This window comes from Hyla sarda, unplaced genomic scaffold (genome assembly GCF_029499605.1).
Source record: "Hyla sarda isolate aHylSar1 unplaced genomic scaffold, aHylSar1.hap1 scaffold_2850, whole genome shotgun sequence".
NCBI lineage: Eukaryota > Metazoa > Chordata > Amphibia > Anura > Hylidae > Hyla > Hyla sarda.
This window is the reverse complement of record NW_026609557.1, coordinates 16,299-29,459: the sequence shown is the minus strand read 5'-3', so window position 1 is coordinate 29,459 and position 13,161 is coordinate 16,299. Positions and strand designations below refer to the sequence as shown.

Here is a 13,161-nt window from a genome sequence, read left to right as displayed (position 1 = left end):
CATCAAGTTCAACCAGGGAATTAAGGGGTAGGGGTGTGGCGCGATATTGGGGAAGGGATGAGATTTTATATTTCTTCATAAGCATTAATCTTATTTTGTCAATTAGGAACATTCAGCACCCACCCGCTATCAAGGCAGCTGCCTATCATGTCATGCCCTACCTGCACAGGTGTGCTGGCTACTCAAATGATCCAATTAAGGAGGCCATTTAGTCAGCAGCAGCAGAAGTCCTGTGCCTGGACGCTCCAACAGCGGCCAGACACAAGCAGAAGCAGCAGAAGCAGCAGCAGCAGCACCACCTTTTGTTTTTTGGCTGCAGCAGCAAGGCCCACAGGGCTGGCTAGCTGGCTAGCCAGCAAGCAGGTAGCAATGAAAGTAGGAATCTTTCTTTTTAACCCTGTAAGGGGGTGGTGCACTGTACCCGAAGATACTGCCATATCGGGTCAATGCATAGGGCGACGGAAGCAAGCTTCGAAATCGGCCCCCGTTCTCAAAAATCCATTTAATATATGGTCCCCAGATAGGGGACGTATCAGATATTAAACTGATAAGAACAGATACTACACTTGATCTTAGCCAAAAGGCCGAGAAGCGATAACCGTGAAAGGGGCGGGCCCAACAAGGTCCCCTTCATGGGCACTATCACTGCTTGCTGTCAGGGAGGCTGCCAGACAATTTTCCATGCACACTCTGGGCTGGGGGGCAGTCAACCACCAGTACACACAGCAGAACCTAAACCCATACCATTATTGCTAAGCAGCAAGACAGGGGCCCATTGCACTCCCACGGGGCCTTTTTAAATGCAATCCATAACCCGGATTTGCCAGGAACCCTTCTTACTCCTCCTACTTGCATGTGACACTGGGCTTAGGATCTGCATAGGAAACACACACACAAGCACACACCTACCTTTGTTGCCTGCAGATGCCTCCTTGGCTGTCCCCAAACGGTATCAAACCAACACCCACGGGAAGCTGTAAGCATAGAGGACATGCCTGCACCCCATTGGACTTACCTGTGTGGGTTAAATCCGGGTTATTTGACAACCTATGGCGGTGATGGTTCTGCTCAGGCAGAGCAGTGCTGATGCTCCTCATAAAGCTGTCGCTGCTGTGAAGGTTCTAGGTGACATCACAAATCCCTTTGGTTACATACACAACAAAGCTGGGTTGTTGTTGTTTACACTCTGCAAGGCCTGTGGAAGTGAGTGACATCATAGCACTGTAGTTCTGAGGGTTCTAGATGGATGCAACAATCTCCTGTTGCTTCTATGAAGGCCGTAATAGACGACATCACCAAACAGCTCCATAGTCACATACACAGCAAAGGAGAGATGTTGTTTACACCTAGTGATGTCAGTGGTATTGAGTGACATCACAGCACAGTGCTAAGGCTCCTGGGCCTGGACACAGCAGCGGCTGCAATATCTCAACGGAGAATACGTTTATATCTATGTGTGTGTGTGCGCAGTATATATATATATATATATATATATATATATATATATATATATATATATATTTCTCCGCCGAAATCACTTTTAAACCCATTTCCACCTTTTTTTCCCTTCTCTTCCTCTTACTTTTTTTTCACGTTTTTTTACGTTTTTCTCCTTTTCGCCTCTTTTCTGGGCGTATTATTCTTCTTTTTCTTCTTTTTTTTCGTCTAATGCATACCCCATCAGTGCAGCAATGCTTATTCAATACCGCCAGCAGATGGAGACACTGGGGGATAATTTTCTAAGGATTTATACTGATTTTTCCTGTCTGAATTTGTCGCACAGAAAGTTGCAGGCCAAATATGTGTGACATTTCTGCGACTTTAGCTTCTAGAGCATTTTTACAACATTATACATAGGTGCTGAATACATAAAAAGCGACTGTTCAGCGACAGACAAGTCGCATCGGCTGAAAGTAGGCCAGAATGTCAGTCCATGTTGGAGCAGGTTTAGATACAGTCTAAAGCTATAGATCTCAAAGTCTGTGCACAGAATTTAGCAAGGGCCTCGCACCTTCTGATGCATCAGGTAGGTGCACAATAGCATAGCCTAACCCTCTGTACTTTGGTCTATATTGATGCGGGACATAGACAGCCAGCTGATGACCAATCCATTAGTGCAATGGATGGCTGGAAGCATTTGTCTTTGCCTTTGCAATACCACAGAAGCAATGCATGGTCAATGTACAGCAATGACACACCTGTGTGAACAGCCAGGAGACCCCCCCCCCCCCCATGTTATGTTACATAGTTACATAGTTAGTACGGTCGAAAAAAGACATATGTCCATCACGTTCAACCAGGGAATTAAGGGGTAGGGGTGTGGCGCGATATTGGGGAAGGGATGAGATTTTATATTTCTTCATAAGCATTAATCTTATTTTGTCAATTAGGAACATTCAGCACCCACCCGCTATCAAGGCAGCTGCCTATCATGTCATGCCCTACCTGCACAGGTGTGCTGGCTACTCAAATGATCCAATTAAGGAGGCCATTTAGTCAGCAGCAGCAGAAGTCCTGTGCCTGGACGCTCCAACAGGGGCCAGACACAAGCAGAAGCAGAAGCAGCAGAAGCAGCAGCAGCACCACCTTTTGTTTTTTGGCTGCAGCAGCAGCAAGGCCCACAGGGCTGGCTAGCTGGCTAGCCAGCAAGCAGGTAGCAATGAAAGTAGGAATCTTTCTTTTTAACCCTGTAAGGGGGTGGTGCACTGTACCCGAAGATACTGCCATATCGGGTCAATGCATAGGGCGACGGAAGCAAGCTTCGAAATCGGCCCCCGTTCTCAAAAATCCATTTAATATATGGTCCCCAGATAGGGGACGTATCAGATATTAAACTGATAAGAACAGATACTACACTTGATCTTAGCCAAAAGGCCGAGAAGCGATAACCGTGAAAGGGGCGGGCCCAACAAGGTCCCCTTCATGGGCACTATCACTGCTTGCTGTCAGGGAGGCTGCCAGACAATTTTCCATGCACACTCTGGGCTGGGGGGCAGTCAACCACCAGTACACACAGCAGAACCTAAACCCATACCATTATTGCTAAGCAGCAAGACAGGGGCCCATTGCACTCCCACGGGGCCTTTTTAAATGCAATCCATAACCCGGATTTGCCAGGAACCCTTCTTACTCCTCCTACTTGCATGTGACACTGGGCTTAGGATCTGCATAGGAAACACACACACAAGCACACACCTACCTTTGTTGCCTGCAGATGCCTCCTTGGCTGTCCCCAAACGGTATCAAACCAACACCCACGGGAAGCTGTAAGCATAGAGGACATGCCTGCACCCCATTGGACTTACCTGTGTGGGTTAAATCCGGGTTATTTGACAACCTATGGCGGTGATGGTTCTGCTCAGGCAGAGCAGTGCTGATGCTCCTCATAAAGCTGTCGCTGCTGTGAAGGTTCTAGGTGACATCACAAATCCCTATGGTTACATACACAACAAAGCTGGGTTGTTGTTGTTTACACTCTGCAAGGCCTGTGGAAGTGAGTGACATCATAGCACTGTAGTTCTGAGGGTTCAAGATGGATGCAACAATCTCCTGTTGCTTCTATGAAGGCCGTAATAGACGACATCACCAAACAGCTCCATAGTCACATACACAGCAAAGGAGAGATGTTGTTTACACCTAGTGATGTCAGTGGTATTGAGTGACATCACAGCACAGTGCTAAGGCTCCTGGGCCTGGACACAGCAGTGGCTGCAATATCTCAACGGAGAATACGTTTATATCTATGTGTGTGTGTGCGCATATATATATATATATATATATATATATATATATATTTCTCCGCCGAAATCACTTTTAAACCCATTTCCACCTTTTTTTCCCTTCTCTTCCTCTTACTTTTTTTTCACGTTTTTTTACGTTTTTCTCCTTTTCGCCTCTTTTCTGGGCGTATTATTCTTCTTTTTCTTCTTTTTTTCCGTCTAATGCATACCCCATCAGTGCAGCAATGCTTATTCAATACCGCCAGCAGATGGAGACACTGGGGGATAATTTTCTAAGGATTTATACTGATTTTTCCTGTCTGAATTTGTCGCACAGAAAGTTGCAGGCCAAATATGTGTGACATTTCTGCGACTTTAGCTTCTAGAGCATTTTTACAACATTATACATAGGTGCTGAATACATAAAAAGCGACTGTTCAGCGACAGACAAGTCGCATCGGCTGAAAGTAGGCCAGAATGTCAGTCCATGTTGGAGCAGGTTTAGATACAGTCTAAAGCATAGATCTCAAAGTCTGTGCACAGAATTTAGCAAGGGCCTCGCACCTTCTGATGCATCAGGTAGGTGCACAATAGCATAGCCTAACCCTCTGTACTTTGGTCTATATTGATGCGGGACATAGACAGCCAGCTGATGACCAATCCATTAGTGCAATGGATGGCTGGAAGCATTTGTCTTTGCCTTTGCAATACCACAGAAGCAATGCATGGTCAATGTACAGCAATGACACACCTGTGTGAACAGCCAGGAGACCCCCCCCCCCCCCCCCCATGTTATGTTACATAGTTACATAGTTAGTACGGTCGAAAAAAGACATATGTCCATCACGTTCAACCAGGGAATTAAGGGGTAGGGGTGTGGCGCGATATTGGGGAAGGGATGAGATTTTATATTTCTTCATAAGCATTAATCTTATTTTGTCAATTAGGAACATTCAGCACCCACCCGCTATCAAGGCAGCTGCCTATCATGTCATGCCCTACCTGCACAGGTGTGCTGGCTACTCAAATGATCCAATTAAGGAGGCCATTTAGTCAGCAGCAGCAGAAGTCCTGTGCCTGGACGCTCCAACAGGGGCCAGACACAAGCAGAAGCAGAAGCAGCAGAAGCAGGAGCAGCACCACCTTTTGTTTTTTGGCTGCAGCAGCAGCAAGGCCCACAGGGCTGGCTAGCTGGCTAGCCAGCAAGCAGGTAGCAATGAAAGTAGGAATCTTTCTTTTTAACCCTGTAAGGGGGTGGTGCACTGTACCCGAAGATACTGCCATATCGGGTCAATGCATAGGGCGACGGAAGCAAGCTTCGAAATCGGCCCCCGTTCTCAAAAATCCATTTAATATATGGTCCCCAGATAGGGGACGTATCAGATATTAAACTGATAAGAACAGATACTACACTTGATCTTAGCCAAAAGGCCGAGAAGCGATAACCGTGAAAGGGGCGGGCCCAACAAGGTCCCCTTCATGGGCACTATCACTGCTTGCTGTCCGGGAGGCTGCCAGACAATTTTCCATGCACACTCTGGGCTGGGGGGCAGTCAACCACCAGTACACACAGCAGAACCTAAACCCATACCATTATTGCTAAGCAGCAAGACAGGGGCCCATTGCACTCCCACGGGGCCTTTTTAAATGCAATCCATAACCCGGATTTGCCAGGAACCCTTCTTACTCCTCCTACTTGCATGTGACACTGGGCTTAGGATCTGCATAGGAAACACACACACAAGCACACACCTACCTTTGTTGCCTGCAGATGCCTCCTTGGCTGTCCCCAAACGGTATCAAACCAACACCCACGGGAAGCTGTAAGCATAGAGGACATGCCTGCACCCCATTGGACTTACCTGTGTGGGTTAAATCCGGGTTATTTGACAACCTATGGCGGTGATGGTTCTGCTCAGGCAGAGCAGTGCTGATGCTCCTCATAAAGCTGTCGCTGCTGTGAAGGTTCTAGGTGACATCACAAATCCCTATGGTTACATACACAACAAAGCTGGGTTGTTGTTGTTTACACTCTGCAAGGCCTGTGGAAGTGAGTGACATCATAGCACTGTAGTTCTGAGGGTTCAAGATGGATGCAACAATCTCCTGTTGCTTCTATGAAGGCCGTAATAGACGACATCACCAAACAGCTCCATAGTCACATACACAGCAAAGGAGAGATGTTGTTTACACCTAGTGATGTCAGTGGTATTGAGTGACATCACAGCACAGTGCTAAGGCTCCTGGGCCTGGACACAGCAGCGGCTGCAATATCTCAACGGAGAATACGTTTATATCTATGTGTGTGTGTGCGCATATATATATATATATATATATATATATATATATATTTCTCCGCCGAAATCACTTTTAAACCCATTTCCACCTTTTTTTCCCTTCTCTTCCTCTTACTTTTTTTTCACGTTTTTTTACGTTTTTCTCCTTTTCGCCTCTTTTCTGGGCGTATTATTCTTCTTTTTCTTCTTTTTTTTCGTCTAATGCATACCCCATCAGTGCAGCAATGCTTATTCAATACCGCCAGCAGATGGAGACACTGGGGGATAATTTTCTAAGGATTTATACTGATTTTTCCTGTCTGAATTTGTCGCACAGAAAGTTGCAGGCCAAATATGTGTGACATTTCTGCGACTTTAGCTTCTAGAGCATTTTTACAACATTATACATAGGTGCTGAATACATAAAAAGCGACTGTTCAGCGACAGACAAGTCGCATCGGCTGAAAGTAGGCCAGAATGTCAGTCCATGTTGGAGCAGGTTTAGATACAGTCTAAAGCATAGATCTCAAAGTCTGTGCACAGAATTTAGCAAGGGCCTCGCACCTTCTGATGCATCAGGTAGGTGCACAATAGCATAGCCTAACCCTCTGTACTTTGGTCTATATTGATGCGGGACATAGACAGCCAGCTGATGACCAATCCATTAGTGCAATGGATGGCTGGAAGCATTTGTCTTTGCCTTTGCAATACCACAGAAGCAATGCATGGTCAATGTACAGCAATGACACACCTGTGTGAACAGCCAGGAGACCCCCCCCCCCCCCCATGTTATGTTACATAGTTACATAGTTAGTACGGTCGAAAAAAGACATATGTCCATCACGTTCAACCAGGGAATTAAGGGGTAGGGGTGTGGCGCGATATTGGGGAAGGGATGAGATTTTATATTTCTTCATAAGCATTAATCTTATTTTGTCAATTAGGAACATTCAGCACCCACCCGCTATCAAGGCAGCTGCCTATCATGTCATGCCCTACCTGCACAGGTGTGCTGGCTACTCAAATGATCCAATTAAGGAGGTCATTTAGTCAGCAGCAGCAGAAGTCCTGTGCCTGGACGCTCCAACAGGGGCCAGACACAAGCAGAAGCAGAAGCAGCAGAAGCAGCAGCAGCACCACCTTTTGTTTTTTGGCTGCAGCAGCAGCAAGGCCCACAGGGCTGGCTAGCTGGCTAGCCAGCAAGCAGGTAGCAATGAAAGTAGGAATCTTTCTTTTTAACCCTGTAAGGGGGTGGTGCACTGTACCCGAAGATACTGCCATATCGGGTCAATGCATAGGGCGACGGAAGCAAGCTTCGAAATCGGCCCCCGTTCTCAAAAATCCATTTAATATATGGTCCCCAGATAGGGGACGTATCAGATATTAAACTGATAAGAACAGATACTACACTTGATCTTAGCCAAAAGGCCGAGAAGCGATAACCGTGAAAGGGGCGGGCCCAACAAGGTCCCCTTCATGGGCACTATCACTGCTTGCTGTCAGGGAGGCTGCCAGACAATTTTCCATGCACACTCTGGGTTGGGGGGCAGTCAACCACCAGTACACACAGCAGAACCTAAACCCATACCATTATTGCTAAGCAGCAAGACAGGGGCCCATTGCACTCCCACGGGGCCTTTTTAAATGCAATCCATAACCCGGATTTGCCAGGAACCCTTCTTACTCCTCCTACTTGCATGTGACACTGGGCTTAGGATCTGCATAGGAAACACACACACAAGCACACACCTACCTTTGTTGCCTGCAGATGCCTCCTTGGCTGTCCCCAAACGGTATCAAACCAACACCCACGGGAAGCTGTAAGCATAGAGGACATGCCTGCACCCCATTGGACTTACCTGTGTGGGTTAAATCCGGGTTATTTGACAACCTATGGCGGTGATGGTTCTGCTCAGGCAGAGCAGTGCTGATGCTCCTCATAAAGCTGTCGCTGCTGTGAAGGTTCTAGGTGACATCACAAATCCCTATGGTTACATACACAACAAAGCTGGGTTGTTGTTGTTTACACTCTGCAAGGCCTGTGGAAGTGAGTGACATCATAGCACTGTAGTTCTGAGGGTTCAAGATGGATGCAACAATCTCCTGTTGCTTCTATGAAGGCCGTAATAGACGACATCACCAAACAGCTCCATAGTCACATACACAGCAAAGGAGAGATGTTGTTTACACCTAGTGATGTCAGTGGTATTGAGTGACATCACAGCACAGTGCTAAGGCTCCTGGGCCTGGACACAGCAGCGGCTGCAATATCTCAACGGAGAATACGTTTATATCTATGTGTGTGTGTGCGCATATATATATATATATATATATATATATATATATATATATATATATATTTCTCCGCCGAAATCACTTTTAAACCCATTTCCACCTTTTTTTCCCTTCTCTTCCTCTTACTTTTTTTTCACGTTTTTTTACGTTTTTCTCCTTTTCGCCTCTTTTCTGGGCGTATTATTCTTCTTTTTCTTCTTTTTTTTCGTCTAATGCATACCCCATCAGTGCAGCAATGCTTATTCAATACCGCCAGCAGATGGAGACACTGGGGGATAATTTTCTAAGGATTTATACTGATTTTTCCTGTCTGAATTTGTCGCACAGAAAGTTGCAGGCCAAATATGTGTGACATTTCTGCGACTTTAGCTTCTAGAGCATTTTTACAACATTATACATAGGTGCTGAATACATAAAAAGCGACTGTTCAGCGACAGACAAGTCGCATCGGCTGAAAGTAGGCCAGAATGTCAGTCCATGTTGGAGCAGGTTTAGATACAGTCTAAAGCATAGATCTCAAAGTCTGTGCACAGAATTTAGCAAGGGCCTCGCACCTTCTGATGCATCAGGTAGGTGCACAATAGCATAGCCTAACCCTCTGTACTTTGGTCTATATTGATGCGGGACATAGACAGCCAGCTGATGACCAATCCATTAGTGCAATGGATGGCTGGAAGCATTTGTCTTTGCCTTTGCAATACCACAGAAGCAATGCATGGTCAATGTACAGCAATGACACACCTGTGTGAACAGCCAGGAGACCCCCCCCCCCCCCCCATGTTATGTTACATAGTTACATAGTTAGTACGGTCGAAAAAAGACATATGTCCATCACGTTCAACCAGGGAATTAAGGGGTAGGGGTGTGGCGCGATATTGGGGAAGGGATGAGATTTTATATTTCTTCATAAGCATTAATCTTATTTTGTCAATTAGGAACATTCAGCACCCACCCGCTATCAAGGCAGCTGCCTATCATGTCATGCCCTACCTGCACAGGTGTGCTGGCTACTCAAATGATCCAATTAAGGAGGCCATTTAGTCAGCAGCAGCAGAAGTCCTGTGCCTGGACGCTCCAACAGGGGCCAGACACAAGCAGAAGCAGAAGCAGCAGAAGCAGCAGCAGCACCACCTTTTGTTTTTTGGCTGCAGCAGCAGCAAGGCCCACAGGGCTGGCTAGCTGGCTAGCCAGCAAGCAGGTAGCAATGAAAGTAGGAATCTTTCTTTTTAACCCTGTAAGGGGGTGGTGCACTGTACCCGAAGATACTGCCATATCGGGTCAATGCATAGGGCGACGGAAGCAAGCTTCGAAATCGGCCCCCGTTCTCAAAAATCCATTTAATATATGGTCCCCAGATAGGGGACGTATCAGATATTAAACTGATAAGAACAGATACTACACTTGATCATAGCCAAAAGGCCGAGAAGCGATAACCGTGAAAGGGGCGGGCCCAACAAGGTCCCCTTCATGGGCACTATCACTGCTTGCTGTCAGGGAGGCTGCCAGACAATTTTCCATGCACACTCTGGGCTGGGGGGCAGTCAACCACCAGTACACACAGCAGAACCTAAACCCATACCATTATTGCTAAGCAGCAAGACAGGGGCCCATTGCACTCCCACGGGGCCTTTTTAAATGCAATCCATAACCCGGATTTGCCAGGAACCCTTCTTACTCCTCCTACTTGCATGTGACACTGGGCTTAGGATCTGCATAGGAAACACACACACAAGCACACACCTACCTTTGTTGCCTGCAGATGCCTCCTTGGCTGTCCCCAAACGGTATCAAACCAACACCCACGGGAAGCTGTAAGCATAGAGGACATGCCTGCACCCCATTGGACTTACCTGTGTGGGTTAAATCCGGGTTATTTGACAACCTATGGCGGTGATGGTTCTGCTCAGGCAGAGCAGTGCTGATGCTCCTCATAAAGCTGTCGCTGCTGTGAAGGTTCTAGGTGACATCACAAATCCCTATGGTTACATACACAACAAAGCTGGGTTGTTGTTGTTTACACTCTGCAAGGCCTGTGGAAGTGAGTGACATCATAGCACTGTAGTTCTGAGGGTTCAAGATGGATGCAACAATCTCCTGTTGCTTCTATGAAGGCCGTAATAGACGACATCACCAAACAGCTCCATAGTCACATACACAGCAAAGGAGAGATGTTGTTTACACCTAGTGATGTCAGTGGTATTGAGTGACATCACAGCACAGTGCTAAGGCTCCTGGGCCTGGACACAGCAGCGGCTGCAATATCTCAACAGAGAATACGTTTATATCTATGTGTGTGTGTGCGCATATATATATATATATATATATATATATATATATATATATATATATATATATTTCTCCGCCGAAATCACTTTTAAACCCATTTCCACCTTTTTTTCCCTTCTCTTCCTCTTACTTTTTTTTCACGTTTTTTTACGTTTTTCTCCTTTTCGCCTCTTTTCTGGGCGTATTATTCTTCTTTTTCTTCTTTTTTTTCGTCTAATGCATACCCCATCAGTGCAGCAATGCTTATTCAATACCGCCAGCAGATGGAGACACTGGGGGATAATTTTCTAAGGATTTATACTGATTTTTCCTGTCTGAATTTGTCGCACAGAAAGTTGCAGGCCAAATATGTGTGACATTTCTGCGACTTTAGCTTCTAGAGCATTTTTACAACATTATACATAGGTGCTGAATACATAAAAAGCGACTGTTCAGCGACAGACAAGTCGCATCGGCTGAAAGTAGGCCAGAATGTCAGTCCATGTTGGAGCAGGTTTAGATACAGTCTAAAGCATAGATCTCAAAGTCTGTGCACAGAATTTAGCAAGGGCCTCGCACCTTCTGATGCATCAGGTAGGTGCACAATAGCATAGCCTAACCCTCTGTACTTTGGTCTATATTGATGCGGGACATAGACAGCCAGCTGATGACCAATCCATTAGTGCAATGGATGGCTGGAAGCATTTGTCTTTGCCTTTGCAATACCACAGAAGCAATGCATGGTCAATGTACAGCAATGACACACCTGTGTGAACAGCCAGGAGACCCCCCCCCCCCCCCATGTTATGTTACATAGTTACATAGTTAGTACGGTCGAAAAAAGACATATGTCCATCACGTTCAACCAGGGAATTAAGGGGTAGGGGTGTGGCGCGATATTGGGGAAGGGATGAGATTTTATATTTCTTCATAAGCATTAATCTTATTTTGTCAATTAGGAACATTCAGCACCCACCCGCTATCAAGGCAGCTGCCTATCATGTCATGCCCTACCTGCACAGGTGTGCTGGCTACTCAAATGATCCAATTAAGGAGGCCATTTAGTCAGCAGCAGCAGAAGTCCTGTGCCTGGACGCTCCAACAGGGGCCAGACACAAGCAGAAGCAGAAGCAGCAGAAGCAGCAGCAGCACCACCTTTTGTTTTTTGGCTGCAGCAGCAGCAAGGCCCACAGGGCTGGCTAGCTGGCTAGCCAGCAAGCAGGTAGCAATGAAAGTAGGAATCTTTCTTTTTAACCCTGTAAGGGGGTGGTGCACTGTACCCGAAGATACTGCCATATCGGGTCAATGCATAGGGCGACGGAAGCAAGCTTCGAAATCGGCCCCCGTTCTCAAAAATCCATTTAATATATGGTCCCCAGATAGGGGACGTATCAGATATTAAACTGATAAGAACAGATACTACACTTGATCTTAGCCAAAAGGCCGAGAAGCGATAACCGTGAAAGGGGCGGGCCCAACAAGGTCCCCTTCATGGGCACTATCACTGCTTGCTGTCAGGGAGGCTGCCAGACAATTTTCCATGCACACTCTGGGCTGGGGGGCAGTCAACCACCAGTACACACAGCAGAACCTAAACCCATACCATTATTGCTAAGCAGCAAGACAGGGGCCCATTGCACTCCCACGGGGCCTTTTTAAATGCAATCCATAACCCGGATTTGCCAGGAACCCTTCTTACTCCTCCTACTTGCATGTGACACTGGGCTTAGGATCTGCATAGGAAACACACACACAAGCACACACCTACCTTTGTTGCCTGCAGATGCCTCCTTGGCTGTCCCCAAACGGTATCAAACCAACACCCACGGGAAGCTGTAAGCATAGAGGACATGCCTGCACCCCATTGGACTTACCTGTGTGGGTTAAATCCGGGTTATTTGACAACCTATGGCGGTGATGGTTCTGCTCAGGCAGAGCAGTGCTGATGCTCCTCATAAAGCTGTCGCTGCTGTGAAGGTTCTAGGTGACATCACAAATCCCTATGGTTACATACACAACAAAGCTGGGTTGTTGTTGTTTACACTCTGCAAGGCCTGTGGAAGTGAGTGACATCATAGCACTGTAGTTCTGAGGGTTCAAGATGGATGCAACAATCTCCTGTTGCTTCTATGAAGGCCGTAATAGACGACATCACCAAACAGCTCCATAGTCACATACACAGCAAAGGAGAGATGTTGTTTACACCTAGTGATGTCAGTGGTATTGAGTGACATCACAGCACAGTGCTAAGGCTCCTGGGCCTGGACACAGCAGCGGCTGCAATATCTCAACGGAGAATACGTTTATATCTATGTGTGTGTGTGCGCATATATATATATATATATATATATATATATATATATATATATATATATATTTCTCCGCCGAAATCACTTTTAAACCCATTTCCACCTTTTTTTCCCTTCTCTTCCTCTTACTTTTTTTTCACGTTTTTTTACGTTTTTCTCCTTTTCGCCTCTTTTCTGGGCGTATTATTCTTCTTTTTCTTCTTTTTTTTCGTCTAATGCATACCCCATCAGTGCAGCAATGCTTATTCAATACCGCCAGCAGATGGAGACACTGGGGGATAATTTTCTAAGGATTTA

The 13,161-nt window shown here is 46.2% G+C and overlaps 6 non-coding genes across 6 annotated transcripts; all 6 read right to left on the bottom strand.

Moving 5' to 3' along the window:
• Positions 1–405: 405 nt before the first annotated feature.
• Positions 406–596, bottom strand: LOC130326621 (U2 spliceosomal RNA). Its single transcript, XR_008871199.1, has one exon. It is a non-coding gene; the product is annotated as a U2 spliceosomal RNA (small nuclear RNA).
• A 2,099-nt stretch (positions 597–2,695) lies between these two features.
• On the bottom strand, positions 2,696–2,886 carry LOC130326620 (U2 spliceosomal RNA). The gene has a single exon (XR_008871198.1). It is a non-coding gene; the product is annotated as a U2 spliceosomal RNA (small nuclear RNA).
• A 2,085-nt stretch (positions 2,887–4,971) lies between these two features.
• On the bottom strand, positions 4,972–5,162 carry LOC130326619 (U2 spliceosomal RNA). The gene has a single exon (XR_008871197.1). It is a non-coding gene; the product is annotated as a U2 spliceosomal RNA (small nuclear RNA).
• A 2,082-nt stretch (positions 5,163–7,244) lies between these two features.
• On the bottom strand, positions 7,245–7,435 carry LOC130326618 (U2 spliceosomal RNA). The gene has a single exon (XR_008871196.1). It is a non-coding gene; the product is annotated as a U2 spliceosomal RNA (small nuclear RNA).
• A 2,095-nt stretch (positions 7,436–9,530) lies between these two features.
• LOC130326623 (U2 spliceosomal RNA) lies at positions 9,531–9,721 on the bottom strand. The gene has a single exon (XR_008871200.1). It is a non-coding gene; the product is annotated as a U2 spliceosomal RNA (small nuclear RNA).
• A 2,098-nt stretch (positions 9,722–11,819) lies between these two features.
• On the bottom strand, positions 11,820–12,010 carry LOC130326617 (U2 spliceosomal RNA). The gene has a single exon (XR_008871195.1). It is a non-coding gene; the product is annotated as a U2 spliceosomal RNA (small nuclear RNA).
• Between the last annotated feature and the right edge of the window lie 1,151 nt (positions 12,011–13,161).